This window comes from Stegostoma tigrinum, chromosome 5 (genome assembly GCF_030684315.1).
Source record: "Stegostoma tigrinum isolate sSteTig4 chromosome 5, sSteTig4.hap1, whole genome shotgun sequence".
Taxonomy (NCBI): Eukaryota; Metazoa; Chordata; class Chondrichthyes; order Orectolobiformes; family Stegostomatidae; genus Stegostoma; species Stegostoma tigrinum.
In genome coordinates, this window is record NC_081358.1 from 65,048,454 (window position 1) to 65,074,128 (window position 25,675).

General features: G+C 41.5%; 1 protein-coding gene across 10 annotated transcripts in view; it reads left to right on the plus strand.

Annotated features, from left to right (window-relative positions):
• plag1 (pleiomorphic adenoma gene 1) overlaps window positions 1-25,675 on the plus strand; it is a 125,522-nt gene that overhangs the window by 80,226 nt on the left and 19,621 nt on the right. For 4 of the 10 annotated variants that reach the window (XM_059646035.1, XM_048529575.2, XM_048529579.2 and 1 more), the window contains exons 2-3: window positions 23,829-23,863; window positions 24,291-24,414. The gene's annotated coding sequence lies outside the window, so the exon portion shown is untranslated. Of the gene's footprint in view, window positions 1-14,672; window positions 14,692-23,828; window positions 23,864-24,290; window positions 24,463-24,483; window positions 24,593-25,675 lie in introns of those variants that run through there. The other 6 variants (XM_048529576.2, XM_048529580.2, XM_048529577.2 and 3 more) reach the window with 4 other exon arrangements.

Consider the following 25,675-nt stretch of genomic DNA (forward strand, 5'->3'; position numbering starts at 1 on the left):
CAGTGCTTACTAGGTGAAAGTAAGAACTGCCAATACAGAAGTTTGGGATAACTATGTGGAGCTGGAGGAAGACAGCAGGCCAGGTGACATCAGAGGAGCAGGAAATCTGAAGTTTCAGGTTAGGACCCTTCAAAAATGGGGGAGGGGGAAGGGAGCTCTGAAATAAATGGGGGGAGCATGGGGTTGGGGAAGGTAGATGGGATGGTGATAGGCGAGTGAAGGTAGGCAGTGATGGGGATTGGTCAGTTAGGTGGGAGAGAAGGTGGACAGATTGTGTCAGGTCACGGAGGTGGGGATGAGCGGGAGGGTTGGTCATGGGATGAGGCTTGGGGTGGGCGGTTTTGAAACTAGTAAAGTCCACATTGAGACAATGGAGTTGTAGGTTCCCAAGGTGGAATATGATGTGCTGCTGCTCCTCCAGTTTCTGGGTGGCTTTATTGTGGCACTGGAGGACGTGCAGAATGGGCATGTCATTTTGGAAGTGAGAGAGGGAGTGGAAATGGTTCACGACTGGAAGATGATGTCGTTTGTCAAGAATGGCGCGCAGGTGCTCTCCAAAGCCATCTCCAAACCTCCACTTGGTCTCATCAATGTTGAGGAGGCCACATCAGGAGCACCGAGTGCAGTAGACCACATTAGTGGACATGAGCGTGAACATTGTCTGATATGGAAGGTTTTATTTTGGGTCTTTAGATGGAGGTGTTGGGGCAGGTGTAGCACTTCCTGTGGTCACACAGAAAGGTGTCGAGGTGGTGGGACGAGTGAGGAGTGTGGAGCAGATGAGGGAGTCGGTGGAGGGTGTACTGGTTGGGCCTGCAGGAGAGGCAGAAGGGGAGGGAGCCTGTGGACATTCCATCCTTATACACTTGCAATCCCCATGCAGATGGCCTAAAAGCCCTCTGTTTCTTCCTCTCACAGGCCTAACCATTCTCCTTGCATACCCTCATCCTTACCAACCATGTGTACAGGCTTCTTTTGCTATCTGAGAGACCTGTTACATTCTTTATATTATAAATAAAGCCAATTTAAAATATGCGTATATCCTTCAGTAATAGTTTTTTAAAAAACTTCAAGTTTCACAGTTTATATTAGTTTCAGTCCTAAAACAACCACAAAATTATGAATCCATGGTCTTAATTTTGGCCTGGGCTCTATGCTCATTTTCCTTGCAGAGTGTTTACAACTAATCCCAATTAAATATATGTAGTTTAAATCTTCACTTGATTAAGCAAATTAAAAGTAATAGTATTGAGAAAAATAACTTGGCTCTGATTTTACCGTTCGGTAAGGCTGTTTTACTTCAGCTACACATAGCCTGAAGAATATACAGCAATGACCTGTGGCTTGAATACACTGTATAATGAGACATCTAAAGCTCTGTGGGATGAAGGCTTCTAAAGATACATTTTCAGTAGAAAAACTTCTCATCTTTGTCTGAAGTGACTAATCCCTATGTTCTATATTCCAGAACCAGGAGCATTTTTATTTTAGTTTGTTTCCTGTCAAAGCCTTTTTAAGAATTTTGCACTTCTAATAAGATGAGCTGTAATCTAGTAGATAATAAAATGTGAGGCTGGATGAACACAGCAGGCCAAGCAGCATCTCAGGAGCACAAAAGCTGACGTTTCGGGCCTAGACCCTTCATCAGAGAGGGGGATGGGGGGAGGGAACTGGAATAAATAGGGAGAGAGGGGGAGGCGGACCGAAGATGGAGAGTAAAGAAGATAGGTGGAGAGGGTGTAGGTGGGGAGGTAGGGAGGGGATAGGTCAGTCCAGGGAAGACGGACAGGTCAAGGAGGTGGGATGAGGTTAGTAGGTAGCTGGGGGTGCGGCTTGGGGTGGGAGGAAGGGATGGGTGAGAGGAAGAACCGGTTAGGGAGGCAGAGACAGGTTGGACTGGTTTTGGGATGCAGTGGGTGGGGGGGAAGAGCTGGGCTGGTTGTGTGGTGCAGTGGGGGGAGGGGATGAACTGGGCTGGTTTAGGGATGCAGTGGGGGAAGGGGAGATTTTGAAACTGGTGAAGTCCACATTGATACCATATGGCTGCAGGGTTCCCAGGCGGAATATGAGTTGCTGTTCCTGCAACCTTCGGGTGGCATCATTGTGGCAGTGCAGGAGGCCCATGATGGACATGTCATCAAGAGAATGGGAGGGGGAGTGGAAATGGTTTTTTTGATGACATGTCCATCATGGGCCTCCTGCACTGCCACAATGATGCCACCCGAAGGTTGCAGGAACAGCAACTCATATTCCGCCTGGGAACCCTGCAGCCATATGGTATCAATGTGGACTTCACCAGTTTCAAAATCTCCCCTTCCCCCACTGCATCCCTAAACCAGCCCAGTTCATCCCCTCCCCCCACTGCACCACACAACCAGCCCAGCTCTTCCCCCCCCACCCACTGCATCCCAAAACCAGTCCAACCTGTCTCTGCCTCCCTAACCGGTTCTTCCTCTCACCCATCCCTTCCTCCCACCCCAAGCCGCACCCCCAGCTACCTACTAACCTCATCCCACCTCCTTGACCTGTCCGTCTTCCCTGGACTGACCTATCCCCTCCCTACCTCCCCACCTACACCCTCTCCACCTATCTTCTTTACTCTCCATCTTCGGTCCGCCTCCCCCTCTCTCCCTATTTATTCCAGTTCCCTCCCCCCATCCCCCTCTCTGATGAAGGGTCTAGGCCCGAAACGTCAGCTTTTGTGCTCCTGAGATGCTGCTTGGCCTGCTGTGTTCATCCAGCCTCACATTTTATTATCTTGGAATCTCCAGCATCTGCAGTTCCCATTATCTCTGTAATCTAGTAGTATAGGTTAGATGGGCTTCAGATTGGTATGACAGGTCAGCACAACATCCAAGGCCGAAGGGCCTGTACTGTGCTGTAATGTTCTGTGTTCTAATCCTAAACGTAAACGTTTAACTCCATCCCAATTTTAGTGACATTTCCTATATCTTAACTAGTCTAATGAACCTTCGCTGCAGTTCCACCTAGACAAATATCTACTTCTTTTGGTAGTGGAATTACTTAGTGTAATTGCATCAATATGGTAAGACATCTACTTTTCTACTCCATTCCTTTCCTAACAAGCTAGACATGATGCAGAGATGCCAGTGTTGGACCTGGGTGGACAAAGTCAGAGGTCAAAGGTGAAAGGTCGTAGCCCAACAGGTTTATTTAAAATCACAGGTGAAATGCCTGATGAAGGAACAGTGCTGTGAAAGCTTGTGATTTTAACTAAACCTGTTGGACTACAACCTAGGCCCAACACCGACATCTGAATTTAACAAAAGATCGCATACCATCTGCTTGCCTAATTGCTTTCTGTATAGACCTTTAGTTGTGGGAGCATACGTAGATGGGTGTGGACCTGGTAGGCCAAAATGGCCTGCTCCCATACAGTAGGGATTCTATGGAAGGCCATTCAACTCATCAACTTTGTTCTGCCAAACATTGATTGCCTTTTTAAATGTGATTGTACCAGCCTCCAGTTGCTGTTGAAAAAGTTGCCCCTCAGGTCCTTTTTTATTTTAAACCTTTCCCTTCTCATATTAAACCTATTCTGTCTCATTTTGGACTCTTGGATAAAGACCTTGACTGTTCACTCTATCCATTCCCCTCAGATTTTATAAATCTCTGTCAGGTCATCCCTCAGCCTTCCCTACTCCTGCAAAAATGCCCTAGCCTGTTCAGTTTATCCCTTCTAACTCCTGGCAAAATCCTTGTAAATCTTTTCTGCCCCTTCTCAAGTTTAACAACATCCTTCTTATAGAAGGGTGATCAGAATTATACGTAGGATTCTAAAAGTGTCCTGTATAGAAGCGACATGATATCCCAACTACTATAGTCAGTGTTCTGACCAATGAAAGCAAGTGTGCCAAACACAGTCTTCACCACCCTGTCCACCCGCAACTCCACTTTCAAGGAACAATGCACCTGCAGCTCTAGGTCTCTTTGTTCAGCAACCATCACCAGGACCCTAACATTAACTGTACAAGTCCTGTTCCGGTTTGCCTTAGCAAAATGCAACCCCTTATGTTTATCTAAATTAATTTCCATATGTCACTCCTTGGCCCATTGGTCCATCTGATCAAGGCACCGATATATTCTGAGATAATCTTCACTGTCCATTACACCACCAATTTTGGTGTCATCTCAAAACTTAATAACCACACCTCCCATATTCACCTCCAAATCGTTCATAAGTGTTGAAAAACAGTGGACCCAGGCCGATCCTTGTGGCACATCACTGGTCACAGGCCTGCAATCCAAAAAAGAACCCTCTACCACCACCTTCTGTGTCTTATTTTCAAGCCTATTTTGTATCCAAAAGGTTAGCTCCCCCAGATTCCATTGTGATCAGACTACCATGCAACACTTGTCGAACGCTTTTGAAGCCTCTATAGACCACGTCTACTACACTGCTGCCTTCAATCTTCTTTGTCAGTTGTGCAAAAAAAATCCAATCACGTTATGAGACATGATTTCCCTTGCACAAAGCAATGTTGCCTATCTGTAATCAGTCCTTGCCTTTCCAAATTCAGGTACATCCTGTCCATTAGAAGTCCCAACAACAACTTACCCACAACTTACATTGAGCTCACTGGTCTATTGTTCCTTGACTTTTCCTACAGCCTTTCTTAAACGAAGACCCCACATTTGCCATCCTCCAGTCTTCCTCACTCATGTCGATGATACAGGTATCTCATCAAGAGGCCCAGAAATCTCGTCCCTACCTTCTCACAAAGTTCTGGGAAATACCTGGTCGTGTACTGGGGATTTATCTGCTTTTTTGCATTTTAAGAGCAGTCCAACCTCTTCTATAATATGAATTCTTAGGGAACTTTAAGACATGGCTGTTTATTTCCCAAGCTTTCATATCCTCTTCCACAGTAAATTCATCTAGAATCTCTCCCATGTCCTGTGGTTCCACACACAGACTACCATGTTGATCATTAGGGGTCCCAATTCTTTCCTAGTTCCTCCTTTGCCCTTAAGGACAATTCAAACACTATTTGCCAAAGCTATCTCATATCCCTTTTTTTTATGCCTTCCTGATTTCCGTCTTCAGTATGAAGGCAGTTGGAGTATACTTCTCTAGTGATTCACTTGATGCTAGCTATTTATACCTGATATATGCTTACTTTTTCTTAATTAGAGCTGCCATTTCTCTAGTCATCCAGCATTACTTACAGCTACCAGCCTTGCCCTTCACACTATCAGGAGCACCGTCTGTGAACTGTTTATTTAATTTTTTGAAAGCCTCCCACTTCCCAACCATCCTTTTTAATCTATGAATAGACTCACTTAGTCAACCTTCATAGGTTCCTGTTTAACACCATCAAAATTGGCCTTACTCTGATTTAAACTTCAACCTTTTGGTCAGCTCTGTCCTTTTCCCAGAACTATTTTAAAACTGTTATAATGATCAACTTGCCCCAAAGTGCTCCTGATCTGACACCTCAGTCATTTGCCCTGCCTTCCTTCTCACCAAAAGGTGAAGTATTGCTCCTTCTCTAGTAGGTACATCCCATTATTCAATAAGAGTTTTCTCGTACAAATTTAACAAATTCCTTTCCGTAGTCCCAGCCTATGTTTGGAAAGTTTAAAAACCCCAACTGTTACAACCCTACTAGTCTTACAGATAGGAGAGTGAGAAATGAATATGTAAGGCAATTTGCCGCTGACTACTCTGGGTGCTATAACATAATTCAACAAGGTGAGAATCCCTTTCTTATTTCAGTTCAACCCATTAGATAACTTGACTGGATGATCTCCCAGAAATATTCTCCCTAAGTACAGCTGTAATGTTATCCTTAACCAAAAATGCTCCCCTTTGTGGGCAGCATGGTTCAGTGGTTAGCACTGCTGCCTCACAGGGCCAGTGGCCTGCGTTCCAGCCTCAGGTGACTGTGTCTGTGTGGAGTTTGCTCATTCTCCCTGAGTCTGTATGGGTTTTCTCCAGGTGCTCTGGTTTCCTCTCAAAGCCCAAAGATGTGCAAGGTAGGTGGATTGGACATTTAAATTGTCTGTAGTGCCCAGGAATGTTTAGGTTAGGTGAGCCACATTTCTCTGCTGTGTCCTGCTATTACTACTCTCACTAGCACATTGACTTCCGTAGTAGCCCAGATGTTACTATACTTTAGGACGTACTTTTTAACCTCCTGCTTAATTTCCTATATTCTCTATCCATGACCTCATCCCTCTCCCTGTGTATGTCATTGGTAGCAATGTGCACTACAACCTCCTGCTCACATTCTTCCCTTTCAGAATATACTGTGTTCTTGAACCTTGCACCAGGGAGGCAACACATCATGATGTTTTGTTGACAGCTGCAAAATTGTCCCAGACTAGGGAGTCCCCTATTACAATTGATTACATTGAATCTGATGAACCTCCATTAGAGTTGAGCCAGTCACTGTACCAGATACCTGGCTGTCGGAGCTACACTGCCCTCACAGGCCATCATTCCACCCCTACCCCTATCCCCACCTCTGGCACATACATGCACGTGCAGTTTGGCATGGGAATAGCCACAGGAGACTTATGCACTATATGGCTGCCTCTTCTACCAGCCCTAATGGTCAACAATCTACCTAACTGTATCTGCAGTTTTTCTTCCTGAAACTGCCATCCATCACTCCTTATTGCTTCTAACTGCTGCACCAATTGATCTATGTGGGTTGATAGGTTTTGCAATCAAACATTTCCTGCTGATGCAGTCTCCCAGGAATGTTCAAAATCTTCCTGATCTCTCATCTGTCAGGAAGAGCTGCTCTTGCTCCTTTTAACAATCTACAGATCCAGAAATTACCTAAAAACAAATTCAATACACAAGTTGTTTAAAAGTGCAGCGTTAATTCAGTCTTGCTGCTCAAAACACTACTCTGGGATAACTTCATATCAATCCTTCCTATTAAAAGTCTATCATATAAATCACATATAAACTTAAGAACAAAAATGCCTTCACCTTACTATTATAGATTTAAAAATGAAAATATTTAGAAATTTTAAGCATCTTGAAATCACACACTTAACTGATCAGTCTCAAAAACCAAAGATCGTCCTCCTCTGTAGTTTCCGGGAATAGATTTTAAAACAAATCTGCAACTCTGCAGCTGGATATTAGACCTCCCACCTCAGCTATGAAACTGCACTGCTGCTTTGTTATTTCAGTGAAGCCTGACATCTAGATCTCTTCTGCAATGTCTCAGTCTGACAGCTGTGAAATTACACTTGTTAACTGCTTCACAAGCTGATATCCAAGCCTTGTGCAATTCCCCAGTCTCAAGTGGTTGCTCTCCTGAAATACACTCCCCTGAAATACACTCTCCTTCCTCCCTTTTTAAAGTACCTTTGCTTTTAATCTTTTTCTTAAAAGTTCCAAAAGTAGTGCAAAATTCATGGAGAAAATCCAGCAATTACTGCCGCAAGGAAATGAATAAATCTAGCTGAGCATTTGGCGGTGGGGGGGGGACCTCAAAACCAACAGCAGCTCTTGCCTACAATCCCTTTTTTTTAAGTCCTTTTTAGCATATTCATCAAATCTTCTCCAGGTAGAACAGTCCCAACTTTCTCAATCTTTCTGAGAAACTGGTTCCTGGGATGAGGCACTTCATTTTTGTTTACCTTTTTATAGACGTCTTTCACAATGGTATCAAGTTGCCATGTTATCTGCATTTTAAAATTCTTCTGACTGAACTCTGAGAAAAATAGCAAACCTAAAAACCATAAACATGTCACCTAAATAAAGTGCAGACATTCCTTCAAATAAAACAGTTAATTCATACAATTCTGTAATGCATGTGTGAAATTTGAAGAATCACTTTCTTAATGGAAATTCCTTGAGGTTAAATACAAGTTATCTAATAATTATCAAATAAACTGGTCTCTGTCTAAACATAGAACATTACAGCACAGTACAGGCCCTTCAGCCCTCTGTTGTGCCAACCTGTCATACTGATCTGAAGCCCATCTAACCTACACTATTCCATGTACGTCCATACGCTTGTCCAATGATAACTTAAATGTACCTAAAGTCTGACCAGCTTTTTAGTTCTCGTACAGGAAAATAAAGTGAATAATTCATGGGATTAGCAGCTACATGAAGAGAAGCAGGTATTTCTCCATTAATCCAACAAGAAAAGGAGGCAGCAGCTGAATTGCTAGGATTCCATTCAGCTGAAACAGTAGGGGATTCAGAAATGAGATTCAGCACCCAAATTTGAGTTTTGTGCAGCATGACTGCTAATTGACAAAAATGAAAGAACATGGTTGTGTAGCATACATTACTTCTAAGAGACCCTTGAATAGCAGAACTGAAGCTGTTATTAAAAAGCATGTGTTTCTGTCTTTCTTTGCTCTTACATATGAGCTGGGAAATGTGCTTCTTTCTCATGTGACTGAAGAGCAAAAAATTCTATTGCAGAGAAAATAGAAATTATTCGCCTATTCATTTCTTATCACTAGCACTCTCTGGCCCAGGTAGAGTTATGTATGGATATGAAGAATATTATTGAACAAAGGCTAGCAAATGGAATCTTTTGGGTGAAGTGGAGTTGGATGATGATCTTCATGCCTTATCATTTAATGAGGATGCTAATACAAAATCTTATCTGAAACCTCTGGAAATGGAGTAAATACTAGACAAGTAGTAAAGTGGCAAGACTTGTATACCAGAGTGGACTTTTAATAATTGGGAAGCATCCTGAATAAAGTGGAGATTGGAAACTGAAAAAGAATCTGCTCCTCCCCCCCCCCCACACACGATGCAAGGCTTGGTTGTCATGTCCCTTGTGTGGACCTTGGGTTGTTCATCTTTTCAGGTGACTAATAAAAAGGGAGTGCTAACCACTAGGTTCTGAGGTAGAGTGGGCATCATGCTGGAATGTTACATGCTATTTGATACTTTAAACTTTTGGCTGCAAAATATGTTAATTCCAGAAGATATTTTCCTACAAAGATTTTGGTTATCATTAATATCATCTCTAGCAACAGAGCAAAGGTTGGATCCTATGATTCTGCTTCACTAACAGTATCAGAGTAGTTTCTGTTACGCGACTTCAAACATCTTTTACAAATGGAAGAAAGTCAGAAGGTCAAGGCTATAGAGATTCAAAGCCTGGAAAATCAATCAATCAATCAGATTCAGGCTCCAACAACCTTGAAGGGTACTCAATTAGCACTTGGAGCCATTTGGTTAAGAAAGAGGAAAATTCAACCAGTTGAATTTAAAGCTGCAAGCTTTGTCAGAAATATGGTTGTGGCTTCTTTTTTAAAACCAAAAATGAAGTTGCAGTCTCTTTAATGGAACAGCAAAGTGCAGAAATGTATCATTTGGGTATGTAGGACATTTTGAATCTTTGAACCTGCTCCGTCATTCAATATGTTCAAAACTGATCTTCTAACTCAGAACAGTTCCTGCCTCTTCCCCATTCATTTTGATCCTTTTAGCTCCAAGAACTATAGCTAATTCCTTCTTAAAAGAATTTAATGACTTGGCCTGAACCACTTTCTGTTGGAGAGTCTGCATGCTTGCCATTCTTGAGCTGAAGAAATTTTTTCCTCCTCCTTCTCAGGCCTGAATGGGCTACTCCATATCCTTTGACTGTGACACCTGGTTTTGGCCTTCTGGTCATCGAGAGTGTCCTTCCTGCATTTACCCTCCTGCCATCCCAGGAATCATTCAGCTAAACTTTGTTGCATTACATTCACAGCCAGAACATGTGCCCTCCAATAAGGAGACCAAAACTGCATGTAAGACTCTAGGTGCAGACTCGCTAAGGCCCTATAAAATTGCAGTGATATCCTTATTTCTGTACCCTAATCCTCCTACTATGAAGACGTTCAGATCATTTGTCTTCTCTACCACCTGTACTACATGCAAATTTTGTGCAGCTGGTATTGGAGGACACTCGGGTCTCATTTGCAATCGGTCACCATCTGCCTTCCTGTTTTTGCCACCAAAGTGGATAACTTCATATTTACATACGTTATACTTCACCATTTTGTCCACTAAGCCTGTACAAATTACACTGCAGCATCTCTGGATCCTTCAGAAAGCTGCTATTTCTACGTTGGTTCATATCATGTGAATATTGGAAATGCAGCATTTGGCTGCCTCATTTAAATCATTAATATATTGTGAAACCCACTGGTCACTACCATTTCAAAAAGATCTGTTTATTCCTCCAGTTTCTTGTCTGCCAACCAGTTCTCTATCTACCTCCAATACACTACCCCAATCCTTGTGCTTTTAATTTACATACTAATCTCTTGTGTGAGACATTAGCAAAAACCTTCTGAAAGTTCAAGTATACCACATACATTAGCTTAACTTTACCTATTAGTTACATTCTCAAACAATTCCAGTAGATTTATCGAGAAGGATGAAGGATCTAGGCCCGAAACGTCAGCCTTTGTGCTCTTGAGATGCTGCTGGGCCTGCTGTGTTCATCCAGCCTCACATTTTATTATCGAGAAGGACTTCTCATTTGTAAATCCATGGTGAACCTGTCTGATTTTTTTGTCACTGTTTTCCAAGTGCACTGTTATTAAATCTTTTCTAATGGACTCAAGCATTTTCCCCACTATTGATGTCAGGTTAACCAATTTATAATTCATACTTTTTTAAAAAATTGTAGGGTTGTGTCAGCTATTCTCAAATCCATAGGAACTGTTCCAGAATCTATAGGATCTTGAAAGATTACCACCAAGGCATCTACATCTCAGCCCACTTTCTTTAACACTTTAGGATGTAAGTTTTTGGACTTTGAATATTTACCAACTTCTAATCCTATTGATTTGCCCCAACACCAATTCTGTACTCATTTTTCTCCTCTTCTCCTCCTCCTCCTCCTGCTCTCCCCCCCCCCCCGCCCCCCAGTAGAAACTGTGACCCCCCAATGCTTCTGAAAAGATAGTTATGAAAAATTATGGTCATTGCATCTGCACTTCCACTTGTTTCCTTCAGTGTCCTCAAAAGCATCTTAAGCAGTTCAGATGCCTTATATACTTTGATATCAGATATATTATCTATACATACTTATTTTTCTTTTTGAACCTTTTTTTAGTAGTTTGTTACAAATGGTCCCTTAGCAAAGTTAGACCTAGTTTGTTGATTGCAGAAAGGACACCACTTAGTTGTTACGCCTCCAGGTGAGGAGGGAGGAAGTGGCTACCTTTGTTGAGAAGAAAATGATGTTTTGTACTCTGATATGATGGCTATTCATTTTAAATCTAGTTATAATGCATAGTAGTTCTACCACTTAAAAGACACTTATAGTGCAAGTACTATTGGCCAGAGAAATTATAACAGGACTACTTTTTGTGGTTTTAGTCTGCGAGAAATAGAGAGCTAGAGTAAGAGATCCAAGGTCAGTGACTAGCGGGTTAGGTTGTGAAATCAGTTTCTGTCTGTATTTGATAAGGTTGGTTTTGAGATTCACAATAGCAGAAGAATGCAACCCCATGGAATGCTCCTCCTAGAATTTTTGGGAAATCAGTGACACTTCCAGTGTCCATGGTAACAATGAATGCAGTGTGTGTGTTTAGCTGCAGCTCCTGATGCGCTGAGTGGAGCACCTGGAGCTGTGGATGGGCTCATTCTGGAGCATCCATGAGACAGAGAATGTCGTACAGAGCATGTTTTTTAGTAAGCTAGTTACACCACTAATAAGGGCTGTACAACAGAAGAGTTGGCTGACCACCAGGAAGGTGTTTATGTGTGGATGTGTAGCGCAAGAGTCTCCTGGGGCCAGAATCGTAGAATCCCTACAGTGTGGAAAGAGGTCATTTGGTCTAGCAAGTCCAAAGAGCAGCTCACCCCAGACCCATGCTCTAGCCCGTAACCCTACATTTTACTATGGTTAATCCACCTTGCCAACACTTTGCTGGACGTTATGGGACAACTTAGCATGGCCGGCCCATGAAATGGGCACATCTTCGGACTGAGAGGAAACTTGAATGCCCAGAGGAAAGCTACACAGACGCAGAGAGCATGTTGAAACTCCACACAGTCACCCAAAGCAGAATTGAATCTGGATCCTTGATGCTGTCTGCTGCCTACCATTCTATCATTTCCATCTCCAGAAGTACATCATTTTGGATACTGTTGAGGGATATGGTCTCAACAGTAGCAGCCAGATCAGTGGCACCACAAGTGGCACTGTTGCATAGCAGGGGAGGTTGAGGTATAGGTGAACAACAGTGATAGGAGACTCTATGGTCAGGGGAATAGGTGTCTCTGTGATCACAAGCAAGACTCCAGATGGTGTTGCCTCCTGCTGCTAGGGTCAAGTATGCCAGGAAGCATCTAAAGGATATTTTGAAAAGGAAGGGTGAGCAATGAAAGTTATGATTTATGTTGGTGCCAATGGCATAGGACCTCATCTCTCTTTCTGCCTGCAAAGGGAGTTCAAGAAGTTAGGTAGGCAGTTGAAAATTAGGACTTTTTTTTTAGACTTACATGCTAGTGATCACAAGACTATGAGGCAGGTAGTAAAGCTAGGAAAAGGAAGATACTATATTTAAGTATGTGGCTAAAGAACTGGTGTAGGAATGTTGATAGGTATGTTGATAATGGGCTGTTTTCTGGGAAGTGGTACCTGTAAGGTAGGACGGCTTTCATCTCAAATGGAGAGGGTACCAGTTTCCTGGGAGGTTTGCTCGTGCTTTGGGGGTGGTAAACTAGAGTTGCAGGGTGATGGGGGAGTAGGTCAGCAAGTAAAATGACCAAGGAGTAGTTGGAGACTAAGACTGCTAAGACTAAGAAGAACAGATGGGGGAGCTTAGTAAACATGGCAGGACTGGCAGTCTGAAATGTATTTGTTATAATGTGAGGACTATGATAGGGAAGGCAGATGAACTTTAGAGCTTAGCTGTAACAACAGAGGTATCAATCTATGACAGAGACTTAGTTGAGAGAGGAATGAAACAGGCAGCTTAATGTTCTGGAGAGAGTTGTTTTCAGGCAAGATAGTGAAGGATGTAAAAGATTTGATTTGATTTTATTATATTTGTGTCTTGTTACAAAATAGTGAAGTGTTGATGTTTTATGTCACTACCCTCTGGTGCCATCTTAAAACACAAAAATAAATGGAATAGTTGAACATAAAAGTTTAAAAAAAGAAATAAAGTGAGTATCCAACTTTACAGCTCTTCTTGTTAAGTGCTCCGTCATGGATCATGGACCATGGGCCTTGTGGCCAGCTATGAGTCCCCTTTGCAGTGCCGCTGCTGCTGAAACAAAAATTGCCACTCTACGGTGCCATCTCACCTTTATCAATGTTGCCAGTGCAGGCACCACTGATGCTGCCGTGTACTGCACCAACCCAGACACTATTCTGTCACTGCCATTGTCATGAGACCACTTAAGGCATATCTCGCCGATTTACAGCCACTGCTGATGCCGCTGGGTGTTGTACTGGGCCCAAATTTACCTCTGAATCTGCACTGGACACAAACATCGCTGAAGACCCAAACATGCCTCCATAACAGCAGCAGCCATGAGTCAGTGCGAAGATCACCACCTTGACAATGTGGAAGCTGCTGAGAACTCAAACTCTCCTCTGCTGCTACCATGAGCCTGCCATGCTGGGCCTACTCAAGCCCCATGACAGCTCTTCACCAAGAGGTGAGTAAAATAAAATAGAGGGGAAAATAAAATGATGGGAATTTTAAAACAAAAAGTGGAGTGAGCAGATGCCCCGTGGGCTCGGAAGCTCTACTCTACTGACATCTTACTGCAATTCCGAGAGGTTGGTTGGGGGGGGGGGGGCGGGTGGGTGTGATAGTGGTGGGTTCGGTTTCATTACTGATTTAGGAAGAATATCACTGTTGTACTGAGGGAGGACATGTTGGAGTGTTCATTTTGCAAGCCATGTGGATAGCCCTCAGGAATAGGAAGGATGGCATTACTTTAGGATTGGACTGCCAACAGCCAGCTACACAGACGGGTATGTGACAAGATTGTGGAAAAGTGTGCAACAGCTGGTTGTTGTGGTGAGTGATTCTAACTTCATCTATATTGACTGTAACTCACTCAGTGCAAGGGGATTGGATGGGGAGGAATTTGTTAGATGTGCCCAGGACATTTTTTTTAAAAAATGATATATAAATAGCTCAGCAGAGAAGGAACCATATTAGTCCTGGGTAATGAGCCCGGACAGATGATTTAAGTTTCACTGGGATAGCATTTCAGGAACAGTGACCAAAATTCTGTAAGTTTTAAGTTGCTGTTGGAGAAGGATGAGAGTAGTCCTCGGGTGAAAGTACTAAACTGGGGGAAAGACTTGCTACTGTAATACCAGGCAGGAACTGGAGATTGGAGTGGGAGTACTGTTTGAGATTGAAACTTCATCTGAAGTGGGAATTTGTTTAAAGGCCAGCTGAATAGAGTTCAGGGCCTGCATGTTCTTGTGAAAATAAAGAAAAAAGGATGGCATGAGGCAGGAAACTCCACTCTAATGACGAGAGAAATTGAAAGCTTAGTTTAAAAAGGCAAAGGAAGCATACGTAAGGTTTTGGAAACCGAAGACTGATAGAACCCTTGAAGAATACAAAGATACGAGGAAAGAAATCAAACAAGGAATTAGGGCTAAAAGTGGCCTTGAAATGTTTTTGTCAAACAGGATTAAAGAAACTCTCTAAGCGTTTGACACACATATAAGGAGGAAGAGTGCAGTTGGCATAAAGGTAGGTCCACTCAAGGACAAAGGGGATTCATGTGGCATGTCAGTATAAGAAAGGTGGTGTTGGGTGTTTTTAAGTGTTCATGTTAACAAGTCTCCAGAATTTGATGGGATATAAGAATGCTGAAGGAAGCGAGTGAGGAAATTGTTGGGGCTCTATATGAAATCCTTGTATCCTGTTTAGTCACCGGAGAGGTCCCAGAGGACTGCAAAATAGCCAACGTTGTTCTTTCCTTTATCAAGGGCAACAACTATATCTGGGAAATTATGGACTGGTGACCCTTGTCAGTAGTAGGGAAATTTATTGGAAGAGAATCTTAGGATTTACTCACTTTTTAATAAATATGGACTTGTTAGCCGTAGCAGTATGGCTTTGTATGGGAATTGTGACTCAAACTTGATTTGTCAATTCATCAAAAAAAACTCAAAGATGTTTCAGGGCAGGGTAAATATTGTCTATATGGCCTTCAGCAAGGCGTTTGACAAGTTCTGTCATAGTAGGCTGATACAAGGGGTGGAGTCACAGGATATCCATGATGAGTTGGTAAGGCAGATGTGGAACTGGTTTAGCTATAGAAGATAGTAACAGTGGAAGGGTGTTTTTATGACTAGAGATCTATGATAATTGATGTTTCACAGTATCAATTATGGGGCCTCTGCTGTTTGTAACATAAATGATTTAAAGGAGAATGTAAGTGCTGATTTAGTAAATTTGTTGATGACCCAAAAATTGGGAAGTACTGGATAGTGAGGAGGATTGCCAGAGGATACAGCAGGATATGGATAGGGTGGAGACTTGGTTGAGGAAATGCAGATGGAGTTTAATCCGGGCAAATATGAGATGATGCATTTTGGAAGATCTAATACAGCAGGCAAGTATACAGTAAATATCAATGCTGTAGTAGCATCAACATACAGAGGGATTTAAGCATGCAGGTCCACAGTTCCTTGAACGTGGCAACACAAGGAATAAGGTGGTCAAACAGACATGTAGAATGCTTGATTTCATTATTTGGAGTCTAGAGTACAGAAATTGGCAAATCATGTTGAAGTTGAATAGAACTTTGGTCAGGCCACATTTGAAATATTGTGTATAATTCTGGGTACCACAGGAATGTGGCTTTGGAAAGGGTGCAGAAATAGCTAAGCTTTTGCCTGATTTTGAGGGCATTAGCTATAAGGAGAGATTGGATAAACTTGGCTTGTTTTCACTAAATGTCAGAGGCTGAAGGGTGACCTGATAGAAGTTTACAAAATCAAGATTATATTGACAGAATAGATAGACAGAGCTTCCTTTCTCTCTTTTCAGAGTAGAACTGTTAATTAGGAGGGTAAATAGGTTTAAGGTAAAAGAACAAACAACACTATAGCAGAGGAACAAGTCCTTAAGCCCACCAAAATGCACCGATACATGATGCCTTTCTAAACTTAACCTCTTCGTCTGTACACTTTCCATTTCCCTCTACTCCTGTCTATTCATATCTGCCAAGAAAAGGGGGTAAGTTTTATAGGAGTTGAGAGGTAAAGGGGTGATAAGTGCCCAGAGTATGCTGCCAGAGGAGGTTATGGAGGCAGATGCAATAGCAAGGTTTAAGAGGCGTCCTGACAGATACATGAATTGGCAGGGAGTACAGGGATAAGATCCACATAGAGGTCGTTAGTTTATAAAGGCATGTTTTGGCACAGATTTGGTGTACTGATTTTTGTGCTGAGCGACTGTACTTCGTCTTCCCAGGGTTGGAGAATCGAGGATTAGAGGGCATCAGTTTAGGGTAGGAGGGGGAAGAATATATGGGAACCTGAGGGGCAACTTTTTTTTTTTAAAGAGGGTGGCATAAATCCACGCTCCCTGCCACCGACACTCAGTAGCAGTAGTGTGTATTATCTTCAGGATGCACTGCAGAAATTCAAAGATCCTCAGACAACACCTTCCAAAACCACGATCACTTCCATCTGGAAGGACAAGAGCAGCAGACATGTGGGAACAACACTACCTCCAAGTTCCCCACCAAGCCACTCAGCATCCTGACTTGGAAATATATCACCATTCCTCCACTGTCACTGAGTCAAAATCCTGGAATTCTCTCCTTTAATGGCATTGTGGGTCAACCTACAACACGTGGACTGCAGCAGTTCAAGGATGCAGCTCACCAGCACCACCTCCAGGGCAATTAGGGATAGGCAAGAAATGCTGCTGGCCAACCAGTGATGCCCACATCCCACAAATTGAAATTAAAAATTGATTGAGCTGCCATCACAAGTGGTTGAGGTGGGTACATTAACAACATTAATTTAAAAGGCATTCGGACAAATATGTGGATAGGAAAGGTTTAGAAGGATATGAGCCAAGTGCACGGAAATGGGCTTAGTGTGGATGAATGTCTTGGTCAGCATGAACAAGTTTGGACTGAGGAGTCCAATAGCACGAAGACAGGGCCAATGACTGAGTGGGTCGGCTTTGTTATGATTCTTGTTCAACTTTTACATGACCGTAGCAAGGTTTTCATACTTCAGAATGCTCTAAACTCTTTGCAGATTCAAATAGCAAGTCTTTGTGAAATCATAGCCTTTACAATTTCAGAAGAATAATTTTGAAGTGAATCAATTTGTCAAACTGCAGGAGAAGATACAACTCAAATTTCAGTAAAATAATGACAAATTTAAGAAAAAGATACTGTATATGAAAAGGTCATTTTTGAGTATTTAAGTTCTGTTAGAATTCAGTACTGAGTGGCTCAGTGGCTAGCACTGTTGCCTCAACATAAGAATCCTGGGTTCCTTTCCATCTTTTGTCTGTGTGGAGCTTGGAGGCTCTCCCTGTGTCTGCCTGGGTTTCTGCCAGGTGTTCAGGTTCTCTCCAAAAAGACGTGGAGTCTAGGTGGATTAACTGTGGTAGATGTGGAATTGCAGAGATGTTATGGAGGGCTGGGCCTGAATGGGATGCTGTTCAGAGGGTCAGTACAGACCTGAATGACTCCTCCCTGTATTGCAGGGATTCTATGTTTATAGTTACAACCATGCTGTCCTATATACTGATCAAATGGCTTATGACTGGAATTACAAACCATGCTCAAACAGACAGCGTGCATATAACTAAAACTATGCTACGTAAAGCATGATTGAGAAACCAATGGGATGTTTAAGCAGAACTTTCAATCTGGAGGAGGACTGTATTATTGTGCGCGTGCTAAGACTAATTGCGTGTTACATAACCTCTGTATCATGAGGAGTTGACCCTTGACGTTAGCTATACAGTGAGATGAGGATGAAGGGATGAGGCAACTAACACTGGCCCTTTCTATTTAGATGATCGATTCAGCTCTGAATACCAACAAACACATTCCATTTCCCCTTTTAGCAATCATTCCAAACCCATCACTGATCATTGCTGCATTATCTTGGTACAGTCATCAGCTATGATCTAATCACTGATGAGCTGAATAATAGCAACAATTGCTATTATTTCATAGGTCTGTACAAAACCACCATTTCAAGTCAAATTCATAAAATGGACTATATCAAGTTATATACAGAAAGTAGTCACCCTTGTGCATTTACTTCATACTTGTACCAGTGTTCCTGCACAGTGCTGCCCCAGTGGATGTTGCACTTTAAATTGCATTGTGAGCATCACATGCTGAGCCAGGACTTTCTGCTCCTCCAAGTTACCCTTGAGAAGGTGATGAGCTGCACAGATGGTGAAAGGCTGAACTTCATTTGAGGATGAGTTCTAGTAGATGTAGCCTTAAGTCTGGTTTTGTACTACACCACCTAGGCAAGGATGGCAGTTGACTAGCTGTTGTTGGGTGATAGTTGGGTGGCAACCTTGCTAATGCACCAAATGTTTTAGTGGGCACACACTGTATTCTTCTGAAGGTGGACCAATGAAATGTTCAGAGTCCTCCTCATGTTTGTTGCTTTACATGCTCTCCATCTTCTGCAACCATATTCAGCACTTGTTCCAGTTAGATTAACTTCTCTTTTAAGAGAGCCATCACCACTAAAACACAATACTGTATGTTGCCTTCCTCCTGAGGCATGCAACCAATCAGTCCATTAGGTGCTGGTTGTATGTGGCTACTGTGTAAATCAGCAAATACTATAAGGTTTCTGTGCCTGTATGATAAGCTCAAAAATCACATGACAGCAGATTATAGTCTAACAGGTTTATTTGGAGGCAAGACACCTGAAGAAGGAGCGAGACTCAAAGCTTGTCTCCAAATAAACCTGTTGGACTATAACCTGGTGTCATGTGATTTTTGACCTTGTCTAATCCAGTCCAACATTGGCATCCCCACATCACGTATGAAAGTAAATTGAGCATGGCAACAGCCACATGTTCGGGCTTGACCCAATTTCACAGCCTTAACTTTTTATCCTTGTTCATGAAATATTCATTGTAAATCATGACTTGGTTCTGAAATGACATAGCGAGGGAAGTGAATATACCACAACAATGTATTTTCATGGGAAGTTTACTGAGTGAGGGTAAAATAGATGCCCTTTATTTCATTCCTTTTTTTTTTGAGTTTTGGTCACCTGAATGTATAGAAGTTTCTCATTCCTGGCTTGTGTGATTAGCGCTGTAGCACCTTTACAGTTCCTAGCATCCAAACAAATGATCGTCCGTCTTAGTTTTCAGTAGTAGTAGAACAAGCCAGTCAATTTTACTTATTGGAGGAACTTTCTAGCAACAGAACATTTTTAATTCAACTGAGAACATTCCTAAGAGTAATTAGCTTCTCATTGCCTTTCAGTTTGTACAGTCAGATCTTCCAGCCTTTATAAGTTTTACAAAACTGCTTTTTAGGAAGATGACAGCTCTCTGTTACATAATAGATCATAACAACAAAACGTGGCCAAAAAATGACAGATCTGGGAAATACATGTTGCAGTGTGTGACATTTAGAAAAGATGAGGAAAACAGGATTTACATGTATTTGGAAAGACAAGGACAGATTTAGGAATAGCCAAAATGGCTTTGTGCATGAGAAATCCTATCTTGCCAACTTGTTTTGAGTTTTTTTTAAAGTATAAAGAGGATTGAGGACAAGCGTCATGGATGTGATCTGTATGGAACTAAGTAAGGTGTTCGACAAGGTTCCCTATGGTAGACTGGTTAGCAAGGTTAGATCACATGGAATACAGGGAGAACTAGTCACTTGAACATGGAACTGGCTGAAAGGTAGAAGAGAGAAGGTGGTGGTGGTGGTCGAGGTTTGCTTTTCAGACTTGGCCTGTGACCAATGGTGTGCCACAAGGATCGGTGCTGGATTCACTGCTTTTTGGCATCATATAAATAATTTGGCAGTGAATATGGGTGGAATGGTTAGTAAATTTGCAGCTGACACCAAAGTTGAAAGTGTAGTGTTCAGTGAAGGTGGTTACCTCTGAATACAGCAGGGACCTGATCAAATGTATGAATGAGCTAAGGAGTAGCAGATGGAATTCAGTTTAGATAAATGTGAGGTGCTGCATTTTGGAAAGGCAAATCGTGGCAGGACTTGTACACTTAATTGTAAGGTCCTGGGGAGTGTTGCTGATCAGAGATGCCTTGGAGTGCGGGTTCATAATTCATTGAAAGTGGAGTCACAGGTAGACAGGATAGTGAAGAAGGAGTTTGGTGTGCTTGCCTTTATTGTACAGGACATTGGTTAGGCCACTTTTGGAATACTGTGCCGTTCTAGTTTCCATACTATAGAAAAGAAATTGTGAAACTTGAAAGGATTCAGAAAAGTTTTACAAGGATGTTGCTGGATTTGGACGGTTTGAGCTATAGGGAGAGGCAGAAATAGGCTGTGGCTATTTTTATCTGGAGCATTGAAGGCTGAGGTGTGACCTTAGAGGCTTATGAAATCTTGAGGGGTGTGGATAGGGCGATTAGTCAGGCCTTTGCCGTAGGGTGGGTAATCGAAAATGAGAAGGCATTGGGTTAAGATGAAAGGGGAAAGACTTGAGAACTAAAAGGGCAACTTCTTCCACACCAAGGGTCGTGCATGTATGGGATTAGTTGCCAGAGGAAGTGATAGAAAGGTGGTACAATTGCAACATTTAAAAAGCATCTGGATGTGTATATGAGTAGGAAGGTTTTAGAGGGATATGGGCCAAATGCTGACAAATGGGACCAGATTAATTTAGGACATCTGGTCAGCATGTACAGATCTATGACTGAATAACTAATGGTGGTTGGGGAGGTGGGGGTTGTGGGAAGAAGATGGTACAGTAGTTTTCTTTTATTTTTGAGAATAACAATGACTGTAGGGGGAAAAATATGGAGCTTTCGGCAATGCAAAAATAGAATCCATGTGGATAAAGATGAATTGACACCCAAATGAATAGATTTAAAAAGATCATTTTTGAGGGGATGAGAATAGAACTTGGGCAAATAAAATGGGCAGTAATATCGGCAAACGATGATGTGGAATGACAAGTCAATACCAAGGCAGACCCACAAATAATTATGTGGGACTACTGGATATATTACTATGGGCAGGCTAATTAGGAGAAGGGGGAGAATTAAAATTCAAATAGCACCATAGCAGCTGGTGGAATTTAAATTAACTAGCTAAAACCTGGAATAAGAGCTAATCCTTGTGATGGTCATTTAAACTATTGCTCCACATGGCCCCTGTGGAGGAGAAAACCTTCAATTCTTGCCTGATCTGTCCTTCACGTCTTTCCAGACCCAGAGCAACCTTGCCAGTAGTGCTTATATCTCATTAAACAATGAATGAAAATGAAACAAATGGGCAAATATTTAGCAAGTAAGGCACAATATTTTAAAATTTGTGGTAATGAGTTTGGTAGAAAGAATAGAAAGGTCACTTGGAAAGTGCAAGTCAAGCTGTGGTAAGGAATGGAGATCTTGACAGGTGGCGTAATGGCTCAGTGGTTAGCATGGCTCATGGTGCCAGAGACCTGGGTTCGATTCCAGCCTTGGATGACTGTCTGTCTGTGTGGAGTTTGCATGTTCTACCTGTCCGCATGGGTTTCTTCCAGGTGCTCCAGTTTCTTACCATTGTCCAAAAATGTACAGTTCCGGTGGATTGGCCATGGCAAATTGCCTGTGGTGTCCATGGATATATAGGCTGCGTGGGTTAGCCATGGTTAAATGTGGTGTTATGGAGAGCTGAGTCTAGGTAGCATGCTGTTTGGAGGGTCAGTGTAGACTCGATGGGCCAGACTCCTATGATTCTACAGACTAAAAGTAACAGATCGTAGAAGTTAAACCACGGTGTTTTTAAAAAAAAAATCCAGGGTTTTCAATTTTGTTTAAAGAAGAATAGCACTGGGGTGAGCAGTGCAGGTGAAATGGTTGTTTAGCACTGTTTTCCAACTTAATACTGTGCACAGTTGTAATATGGTCACCAGAAAAGAGACACAAATTCACTGAAACATGTCCAGAGAAGATACAAAGATGAACTGTAAGGGTATACATATCAGGAATGATTGACAAGCTTTCAAAAAGAAGGTTGAAGGGTCATCTAATAGAGGCCTTAAAATTATAAGAGGTTCTCATAGGGCATTATTTCTGCCTCTATTCTATCTCGGGGGGGGGAGAACATAAACAGAGATTACCAATATAAGATCGTTACCAAGAAATCCAGTAGAGAGTTCAGATGAAATTTATTTACCCAACAAGTAGTAGAAATGTAGAACTTTTTATCACAATAAGAAGTTTTTGAAGTAAGTAGTATAGTTCAGTTCAATGGGCAGCTGGACATGCATATTGAGGTGAAAACAACAGATGAATACTGTTATACATTTAGATGGGAGGAGATTCAAGTAGACTTATTGGGCTGAATGGCCTATTTAGGTGCCAAGTCATCTTTATAATCCAATGGCAAATTGAGTTAACAGCACCCACCATTATTAGTGTGAAAATCGATCTGCAAATTCCAATGACTGCACATATGGTTTAAGTGTAAATGAGATTATTGTCCAAGTTGCACTGCTCCTTCAAAACCTGTGGAACATTGGTTATCTGGTTGATGGCTTGCCAATTCACGCCAAATCTGTATATAGAGTTTTATACTTACTTGATGCATATCTTCTCGGCTTGCCAGAAATGTGAGAGCTTCTCCATTCCACAAGTACACTATTAATGCAGGGTAAATCTTGACTGCAACCAAACAACCCCTATAGCACTTAAAATTTAACAGTAGAAGGTTTGGATCTTCAGATTTTAATTATTGAAGATTTTTAAAATAAAAATAAAATTTCTTTCATATTAACAGTCCTTCAGTCTCCTTTTTAAGGAGATACATTTCCTTGCAGTGTTTCAAACAGGCTTCTGATAGTATGCCATAGGTGTTTTCTTGATGGCTGACTGGCAAGAGCAGCCATTTTAAATTTCCACTAAAATATCTATGAACAATTGGAAGTGTCATTTGCCATCAACAGTAATATTCAACCTAGTATTTTTCTCCCTTTTTTATAATCAGCACATTTCTTGTGACTTTGATCAATATTTTGCCAGATTCACTTTTTTAAAAAAAAGTCGCCATAGTCTCATTAGAGAAAGTTGGTGGCAGATTTAACCTGATTCCTCACATTTTGGAGGGTGAGGTTGAGAAGGCAGGACCTTCACAGTAGCCTTGGCCAGTGTGGTATCCTAGCATAGGATAAAATTAACCTTTTAAAATTTCATTTTGTAGTGCTTGTTTGCTAATTTCAATTAACCCAAAATTTTTGGTGCAAGGCTTACTTGAAGACTTTTGCATTCACGTTATACCTTTTTTAGATCATCAAAAATGGCATACTGTTGGTCACCATGAGGCATTAGCAGGGCTGGTTGAGACCAGTGTGCATGATTTGCAACAGGAGAGTGGAGTACAGAAAAAGGAACTATCCTTTTTATGTGCTAGAACTTTGTTGCCAATATGGTCTATACATGCTACAGGTAATTTCATAACAAATCTGAATGCATGGTTAGAGACAGGTCTTTTTGCAAAATTTAATTTTAAGCTGCAAGAAGTGGGGGAGGTACTCGGATGCAAGTGAAACATGCTTCAGTGAAAAATAATGTGAACAGTATTTATAAGGTTAGTTTGAGAAGTGTTATGTAAAAAGGCATGATATAATCCAAGTGTAAAAATGCTTAAATGAATACTAACTTCCATGAATCTTTTTATAAAACAGGTTCTGATCCAAGTGGATTGGAGGAGCACAAATTGGTAAGCAAAACAGCTTGTGAACTATGGGTTACCTTCACCAGTGGAGATTGTTTTGGGAAGAGTGAACACAGTGGGAGGTGATACAGGAAGGGAAGAGAATGACTTAAAGCTAAAGAGCTTTATGTGTGTTTGTGTGTGGATTTTAAAAAATCCAACTAAGGAGTCATACTAGACCTCGTGTTGAGAAATGAGCTAGGCCAGGTGATCAAGGTTTCAGCAGAGAAGCATTTCAGGAACAGTGACTATAATTCTGTAAGTTTTTTTAAGTTACCTATGGATAAGGATAAGACTAACAGTAGTCCTTGGGTAAAAATATTACACTTAGAAGAATGGCTAGCCACAATATTAGTAGCAAGAATTGGAAATGTTGACTGGGGCAGTTGTTTGAGGATAAATCCATGACTGACGTGATTTTTTTTTCTTTTAGAAAGGCCAGTTGATTAGAGTTCAAGAACGACACATTCCTGTGAAAATGAAGAATAAGGATGGCATGATTCAGGAACCTTGAATGACAAGAAATTGAGAGTTTAGTCACACAGAAAAATACAGGTGTATGTAAGGTTTAAGGATTGGAAGACCACAAGAAGAATATAAAGAAAGTAGGAAACAATTTAAAACAAGGAGTTAGGAGGGCTGAAAGGGCCCATGAAATATCTTTGGCAAGCAGGATTAAGGAAAATCCCAAGGCCTTTGAGATCTATATAAGGCACAAGAGGATAGCTAGGGATGGTAGGTCAACTCACAGACGAAAGAAATTGGAGCTGCAGTAGGCCATTTGGTTCCAGATGTTCCTCACCCTATGGGAAAAGAATTTCTTTCCCATCTCCATTTTAATTCAGTGCCCTTTATGCTTTAGCTATGTCTTCCACTTCAAGTCCCCCCCCCCCCCCATTCGTGGAAACGTAATCTCAACATCTACTCTGGCGAGCTCCCTAAAAATCTTGTATGTTTCAATTAAATAATCGCTGGTTCTTCTAACCTCTAAATAATTGCTTGAACTTGTTTAGCCATTCTTGATAAGAATATAGTGATAAGATATCACTTCCTTCATGCTAGGAGTCTGCCTACTGAATCTCTTTTGAATTGCTTCTTATGCCAGTGTATCCTTTCTGGTTTTTAAAGGAGATCAAAACTGTATGTAATACTCTAGGTACAGCCTCACCAACATCCTGTACAGCTGTAACAAGAATTCCTTGTTTTTAAACACCTTTACCAATAAAATCCAAAATTCCATGTTCTGCCTACAAAGGCTAACTTTTTTGTTTCATGTACAAGTATACCCGGATCCCCCTGCACTGTTCTTTCTGGAAATCTGTATTTTTAAATAATAGTCTACTTTTTGCTTCTTCCTATGAAAGTGCGCGAACTCACTTTCCTACATTAAACTCCATCTGCCAAGATTTTGCCCTGTACCTCAATCTAATCATAACCTCTTGTAGATACCTTTTTATGCCAATGTCACAACATACCCTATTTTTGCATCAACAACAAATCTGTCCCTTATTCCTAGCCATTAATATAGATAAGTAAATAGTTAAGGCCGTCCGACTGATCCTTGTGATACACTGATTACATCGGTGCAATCTGAACAAGCCCAATTAATCACGATTCAATCTTCTGTACGTTAATTAATTCTCAATTCATGCTAATTATCCACAAAACTGAGCTGCTTTCATGTGCAATAATTTTTAATGTTGTACCTTTTATTGAATGCTTTTTGAAAATTCAAATACCTGCCACGTACTAATTCCTCGTTATCAACTCTGCATGTTATATCCTCAAAGAACTCTGGCAAATTTGTCAAACATGATT